Raw genomic sequence first — 7,886 nt, 5'->3', positions numbered from 1 at the left:
AAAATTTGGAACACGAGTGTAGGGTGGATGTGTCATCCATTACATCCCTGTGTGTGTCCCTTGTGCAACGCTAATTCACCTGTTACTATTTAGCCTGAGGCTGGTGAGCAGTTGACCCTTTTAGTCCAGAATACAGTCACAAGCTAATACAATAAATCAATTCTATTAATAGAAGTGACATTTGAAGACTACTTGTAAAGTCACTGTATGAAGAACTTTAAATACAAATAAACAGAATTTTTGTTTTCAATGTGTTTCCCCCTCTTTTTCCCCATTACCTATTTATTTGCTTGTTTTTCATTTACCCCCATATGAATGGAATTCATTTGTAGAAACAGACAGCACCAATTGTACTCCATGTTTTTTTTTCACTTAATATCAGATAAATACGTAGCCTACATACATACATACATACATACATACATACGTACATACGTACGTACGTACGTACATACGTACATACATACATAAAATCATGCTAGCTCACTAAAGCATGGGCAATATTGGCTTTTGAGACAAAATTTTGTAATTTGCATTCAGAAAGTGCATTATGTGAAGCATTCCATACAACAGTCAGTTGTTTGTTTTTTTTTAATCAGGAATGGCATTTACCTGTTTTTGCAAATTAAGTCTCTATATATACCCAATTATTTTTTGTGCATGTGTAAAAGTAATCACAAAGATTTTCAGGTCTGTGGTGACTGTGGTAAGTCTATTATCACTCTGACTTATCAGCCCTATAGAGTCCTATAACAAGTCCAATACAAATAATTGCAGCACTTTTTATTTATAGGGCTCTTAATAAAGTGCTTTTGAAAACATATGGAAAATATGAGCACTGAATGAATAAAAACGTGGAAAAGAAAAGAAAGAAAAAGAAAGTAAAGAAAGTCCTATTGCCGCTAGCTTTGACATTTCAGGACCACGGACAGCGCACCCCAGAGCAGTGTAGTTCTTCTAAATAGCCACCAAGTCCCTACTTGCGTTGCGCTACCTAAAAGTGATCATACAACATCTGGGTACTCAACCCCTACGGAATGATATCTATAAAGAATAATGCTCAGATACAGTTTCATGTGAGGCCTAGCTAGGTCCATTAATTGCCCTTTCGGCAAAGCCAACGCCATTTGTCCGCTTTTCGAGCTGGTTATGGCAGATATAGCAGAAATTAGGATTCATGACCGAGCAGAACGGCCTCCTTGCATCCACACCCTTAACACACACACACACACACACACACACACACACACACACACACACACACACACACACACAGACACACACACACAGAAAGGGGAAAAGGCCGTCAGTGCAATTGGCTTATCTGTTGATATCCTTTTCTAAATGGAAAACTGTGAGTTTCAATGTAGAATGGAGACTACCAGAATAAAACAGGCCAGATTAAAGATGAACATATAACTCTTAAAGGAACAAAACAATGTTCAGTCAGTGCTGAACAATCCTCCAACTTGATGTCGAACCAAAGACATCATCCTGATTACACTAGTTTAAAACCGATTTCTTGACCCTGCAAAATTGTTATCAAGTCTCTGTTTCTATTGGTTTCATGGTTATAGATTAAAAAAAGATAATCGTCTAAGGGTGGAAATCTTAGATCCAGTCCACAATCAAAATGTCATGGAAAGTGGACCTTAGGTTTTTGGAATAGAATGCTGACAGGCAATAGACTAAAAATTGGTGGTGCTTTATAGGACCTCTTTGGTGCTAGCAAAAACCTATTCTGCATACCAGGTTGTCATTTTTAGATTTTAACTATTACTCTTTAACTATATACCCTTACCAAAGCACCACTAAAGAATCACAATTTTTCTACAGGGAGTGATGCTGCGTCCCAACAACCTGTGGCATTTCAGTTGTATTTGCTCTGCCTCTGTCTCTCTGTCTGTTTCTTTTCTGTCTGTCCGTCTGTCTGTCTGTCTGTCTGTCTGTCTGTCGCATGCTGTTCCAGCACCCTAGTTTACAGCCTCGGGTTAAATGGGGAAAAGGTTTTCAACATAGTCAGCTGGAGGCTGGGGGGATATTTTTAGACAGACAGACAGAGAGAGAGAGAGGGAGAGAGAGCGAGAGAGAGAGTGAGAGAGTGAGAGAGAGTGAGAGAGAGAGAGAGAGAGAGAGAGAGAGAGAGAGAGAGAGAGAGAGGGCGGGGAAAGGGAGAAAGGGAGAGTCGTTTTTATTTCCCATTTTCACTCTCCAACGGGATTCCACATTAAGCCAAATCTTTAGGCTGAGATATTGACGTGTCTGGTTCAGTTCTCCACGCCACTCCAGTCGGCTTGGAAAGAGAAAGGGACGATACAAATCACAAAATGAAACCCAACATTTAACACCCATTTTACCCTTTTTCTCCCCGCTACCCCAGTCACCCCAACCCCAGCCACTCATACGCCCCACCCTCTCTCCTTGCCAGCTGAATTAATTTGATACTATTTTTGAAAGTCAGTGTTTCTAAGGGATACCTAATGACGCAATGACGTCAATGCAGGTCAATAGCACACTACTGGAGAAGACGACCAGGGAGAGAGAGAGAGAGAGAGAGAGAGAGAGAGAGAGAGAGAGAGAGAGAGAGAGAGAGAGAGAGAGAGAGAGAGAGAGAGAGAGAGAGAGATGGTTGCAGGTTTCGTCGTCGAGGCACTCTGCCAAAACCCCAAACCCCTTGCCTGTGACATGAATGGCTTTCTCCCATGCCAGAGATTTTTCCCAATCCCTCCCCGCCTGCTTCGTTCTGACTCGCTCCTCGTGCCTTTAATTGCGTCCTATTTGTTCGCTTCCCGGTGGGTTTGCGCCGGTTAATAGCGCGGACTCTCACTCGTTCTGCCTCCCATTCATGCTTTTCGTCTCTGTCTGGAAGTCATTAACACACACACACACACACACACACACACACACACACACACACACACACACACACACACACACACACACACACACACAGTCTATGCAGAGAAGTGAATGGCGCGCCTCCCCAAATGCGTAAGTCCCCCTGATTTGGCGGGCTCTTTCTATCAGCTGGCTCACATGTGTAACTCTTTGCGCCCCCCTCCTCCTCCGTCTCTTCCCTCACCCCAAACCCAACAACCCCCACCCTACCTCAATTCCCTCCCCTCCAACACCACCACCCACCTTTTTGGGGGGCTGGCTCCCTGAATCCTGAATGGCAACACCAAATATTTTAGTCTCCGACAGAATAGGGAGACGACACACAGCGGAGTGACCTGCTTTCTCCATCCTAACGCAGGAGGAGAGCCCGTAGACTGCCCTGCTTTTGCACTCCCTCTTTCTCCACTTGCTCTGTCTCAGCATGCACAAAGCTCTCTATAAAAAGAGTTTAAAAAACAGAAAAGGTAAGTGCTCTCTTCTGTAGACCTCGTGAATCCCGACTGGGGAGCCCGGGAAGTTAGCGTTTTGACCGTGCGTAGGTATTTTGGGACCCTTAAACAATCGGTCATAACCGGTTGATCCGGGGAAAAGGGTAGTAGCACTCGTTGCAATTCACATGAGCAAGGATGTAGAGGAGGGGAAAACCATGTATAGCATGTACAGTCAGTTTAGCACATTCTTAGGTTGGTGTGTACAGCTACAAATAGCACTGAAGTGCTGCAAGTTATATGAAGATACTGGTGTTTTCAGGAAAAGAGAAAACATATTTCAATGCATTTTTAAGTATAACTGATTTTTTATTTCTACTGGTGCTTGCTTGCCTTATGATTATCGCCGACAAGAACTCATATATCATCCTGTTTACTTACTGCACATGATAGATTCGGTGCGACTTTATTTTGGTTAATCGCAGGGCATGCAAGTGTTGGGCATGCAAGCGTTATAATGCCCGGGAATAGGAGGACTAGGGCGAAACGTGGCGACAGAACTGTATTCTGGATGTTTTTCATGAATGCTGACAACGGAGGGGATTTGCAGACAGTTAAAGAGAGTTGGCTGCGGTAATGCGTAGGAGTATTCACGTGTTGGGGATCCTGTGTTTTAGACTGCCTGTTCTGCTGAGATGCCTAGTAACAACTCAGAGAGAGAGGGAGAGAGAGAGAGAGAGAGAGAGAGAGAGAGAGAGAGAGAGAGAGAGAGAGAGAGAGAGAGAGAGACTTTAGTGCCAATAATTTTGCCTCACTTGATGCGAAACTATTTCGGCCACATATTTTCCTTTACTTTCATGCCAATAAAGCAAATTTGAATGAGTGTGGGAGAGAGAGAAAGACAGAGTTCCTCCTGTATATTTGCTAACACTACTTTATCCGTGTAAGAGGTTTGTCCACTTTCACACAACTTTTGCAGCGGACTCAAATCAGTTTGTGTCAGCAATTTACCTGAGTTTACTCACTTTATAATGCATTTGTAGAATACCGTCGCCCTTCGGAGATGCAATCATATAAAGTACAGTCACTGCGGCTCTGTCGCAACAGGGAAGTTGTGGAGGTTTGAGATCAAGCAAAAAGTAAGAAATATATAAACCCAGACAAGTTAAGTTCAGTACCAATCTACTTTACGTGCAGCGTACCTCAGACTGAATGAGTGAGTATGGGGTTCAGTCTGCAGTCCCCTGTTCACTTCAAAAGGTCACATGGCCGCAGAGCTCGTATCTGTGACCCATCGGATACAGGACGATCACCACTCCTTCCGCCTGCTCAGTTAGTCCACGAATTTATTGGCTCTTCTAAGACACTGTGTCGAGTTAAGGTAAAGTTTATAGTTTTGTGAGGTCTATAACCATTGATGTAGTGGTAAATAAATAAAACGGTGGGTAGGCTGAAGAACGACCAGCAGAAGTCGCTGATCATCATGAGGCAAACAACCATAAGTGTCAATTCAAATCAGCTGCACTTTCAGAAAAGCATTAATATAAGCTTTTTAAAACCCAGTTAAATAGCCTCTGTAAGTTGCACCAGCTTATTACATTTCAGTATGATTTATCCCATGAATTAATATATTGAATATTTGTCAGTCTATATCGATGGGTGTAAAAAAAAAATAGGCAAACTGAGTTCGGGCTGAGTGCAGGTGTCCAATTCAATGCGGCAGAATGATTTCTTTTGCAAACAATTGTGCTGTTTAAGAGTGAGGCGACTTTTTCGCGACACCCTATACAAAAATTAGTCCTGCTTGTGACACTAAGAACTGTTGCAGCAGCTTAGGATTAAACTTTTGGTCTCGTTACTACTACAGATTCTTTTAACGCAGCAACTGAAGACTGATGGCGATTTAACGAAGGCTGTTCTTTGTGAAACGAAGTCCGATATACAGTAGAAGCACAGAAAGGGGGGGGGGGGGGGGGGTTGCTGCTCGCAACTTGCGGAGTCAATGCTCCTTTTTGGGGAGATGGGCGGGGGTGGGTGGGTCGGGGGGGTATTGAGGGAAGTAAGGGGGAGATGCAGGGAGGCTCTCTGGCTGAGTTTGTCGACACCACGCGGTGAACTTGGCGCAGCGCATCATGAAACCCAAACTACAACTCCCATTTAGATTGATGCTCCCTTTTGATTGAAGAACTGCAGGAAGATTCATGTGTGTGTGTGTGTGTGTGTGTGTGTGTGTGTGTGTGTGTGTGTGTGTGCGTGCGTGTGCGTGTGCGTGTGTGTGTGTGTGTGGAGTGGGGGGTGAGGGGTGGGGTTTACACCGTGGTCACATCTTTGTCTAGTTTGGCTTGGTTTGGTGGAAGCAAACAGGGAGAAACAAACTGAAAGAAGCGCCGAAGTATCCAGGACACACAAACTGACCGTATTACTGCTCCTAGTATTGTTTCTTATGGTGGGCACTCTGGAGGACAGCCTATACGCGCTCTTTCTGTCCTTATGCATGCACTCGCCAGCAGCTACGGACATAGGAGTTACAACCTACAGTTGGCCTACAGGCAGGGATAAAAATAGCACCAAACGATGCGACAGGCGCAGCCCTTTTCCCCCGTCTCACAGCTGACTTTTAGGTAGCGGCCACACAGTGGATACTCGCCACCCCCCTTCAACCACCACTACCACCACCACCCTCCTAAACCCACCCCACCCCACGCCTTCTCACGCAAGTCTCGTGAATTCCACGCGGTATGAGTGCAGATGAACTGTGTGGTGGATGTCTAGAGAGTTAATTTCGAAGAGAGGGTTTTACAGTATTGCACATATAGATAGGGGGATTTGAGAGAGAGAGCGAGCGAGCGAGCGAGCGAGCGAGAGAGAGAGAGAGAGAGAGAGAGAGAGAGAGAGAGAGAGAGAGAGAGAGAGAGAGAGAGAGAGAGCGATGTGTGGAGAGAGGTTTGTGCGTCTTTGCTTGGACAAGTTGTGCTCTCCCCGTGGCTCCATTCCGTGGGTGAGGAACGGGTCTGGTGCGTGGGCACGACCAGTGGAAAGAAGAGATAGAGAAGGCAGCGGCTTTATTTTCCTCTCCTATACGGCAGAGAGACAATGTTTTTGCCCGCCAAATACACGGCTGGGATACAAATTCTCAAGCCCACAACGGTACCAGTGCTGAGGGGAGGGTAGGAGGGGGGTAGAGAAGAGGAGGGGGGTGGATGGAAACCCAGAGGTTCCAGCATTAGAGGAGGGTTTTACCGGGAGATAACCCACCCCAAAGCTGTTTCCAAGAGTCCAGACCACATTACCCACCTGTAATATTTCCTATTTCGCCATTCATTTTTCCATAGCAGATTTCCTAAGAGCTGATCACGGAGCGGCAGTGTCTTTAATCAGGCTCTATGGGCTGTAAAGTGGGAGAATCTAAACGTGACGTCAATGCCTAGTAACTGACGCAGCCCTTCAACAAAAATGGCTTTTTATTTATTTTTTTCTTCTTCTTCTCATCAGCACAGCTTTAATTATTAGTTTTTACTGTGCTCCGTCGACTAAACGCAAAAATTCTTCACAGGGAGCGTCGGGTAATCCGCGTTCATCAATATTTGGACCTATTTGCCTTCATGAGTTTCAGCAGCTGAAGTGACACTGGGACGAGAATCTTCTGAAGAGGGCGACAAGACATCAAATATTGTCGATGGTGATACTGGCAGCGACGACGAGTTACATTTTAGTTGTTGAGGGGAAAGTAGTATTTTACAGATGAGAAGAAGGTGGTGGTGTTGTTGAAGGCACATAGGGTAAAAAAAATCACTGCAATGATGCAACGGAGGGGAATCGGGGCTGTTGTGCAGAGTTGGAGAGGCAAATTAATTTACATTACATGCACTTCACGTAACGTTCCTGAGCGATGCCTTTTGTGAGTGTTTTTTCTTCCTCTTACTGTGACCTAAAAATAGCACCAGGGTTTTGATCGTGCGCCAGAAATAGACAGACGGGTATCACTTGTATAAAAAGGGAGGCGATCCTGAGCAAACTTGGACGTGCCACTGTAAGCCTACATAACAAATGGATGACTTATCTGTTGCATTTCTTCCAGAGACTAGTTGCTGCCTCTGACTAAATTCTCAATCTTTCTCTGTGTTTCTCTCTCCATTTTAGAACAAGGACATACCTGCACCATGGTGAGTGAGACATTTGCACATGTAAGGTTTCATTCCGTGTACTTTTGTCTGTGTGTGAGAATTGGTAGTGCATGATCATGACTGCCTTTACTATTGGTCTTTTCCAAATTTTTCCTCCACCTCTGTCCCCCGTCTGTATTATGCACGCAAAATACTTGTTTGTCGGTAAAGGCATGGATTTGCTGGCATGCCTTGCGATCCATATTTAACTATAGCCCATGAGCAACCTTCCTGCAGAACAGGAATCACCCCTTTTGGTAAATAAGCAAGTGCAAAACTCCCTTTGTCTGTTGGCGCTGTTGAGTCTCTATCACATTTTTTTCTTCTTCCATCTCCCTGCTTAACGGCGAAAGCGAGGGGAACCCTTCTCTGATGAGCGCTTACGGACGCCCCCCCC

At 44.8% G+C, this 7,886-nt stretch overlaps 1 long non-coding RNA gene across 1 annotated transcript in view; it reads left to right on the top strand.

Annotated features, from left to right (window-relative positions):
• The first annotated feature begins 3,217 nt into the window (after positions 1-3,217).
• The window catches only part of LOC115360605 (uncharacterized), a 47,033-nt gene continuing 42,364 nt past the window's right edge, over positions 3,218-7,886 (top strand). Inside the window, exons 1-3 of the long non-coding RNA XR_003928353.1 lie at positions 3,218-3,362; positions 7,467-7,489; positions 7,843-7,886. The exon at positions 7,843-7,886 is cut by the window's right edge and continues 168 nt beyond it. This is a non-coding gene — a long non-coding RNA (uncharacterized LOC115360605). The remainder of the gene's footprint in view (positions 3,363-7,466; positions 7,490-7,842) is intronic.

Source organism: Myripristis murdjan, chromosome 6 (genome assembly GCF_902150065.1).
Source record: "Myripristis murdjan chromosome 6, fMyrMur1.1, whole genome shotgun sequence".
NCBI lineage: Eukaryota > Metazoa > Chordata > Actinopteri > Holocentriformes > Holocentridae > Myripristis > Myripristis murdjan.
Note: the sequence above shows the minus strand (reverse complement) of the source record. Positions and strands in the feature narration are given on the sequence as shown.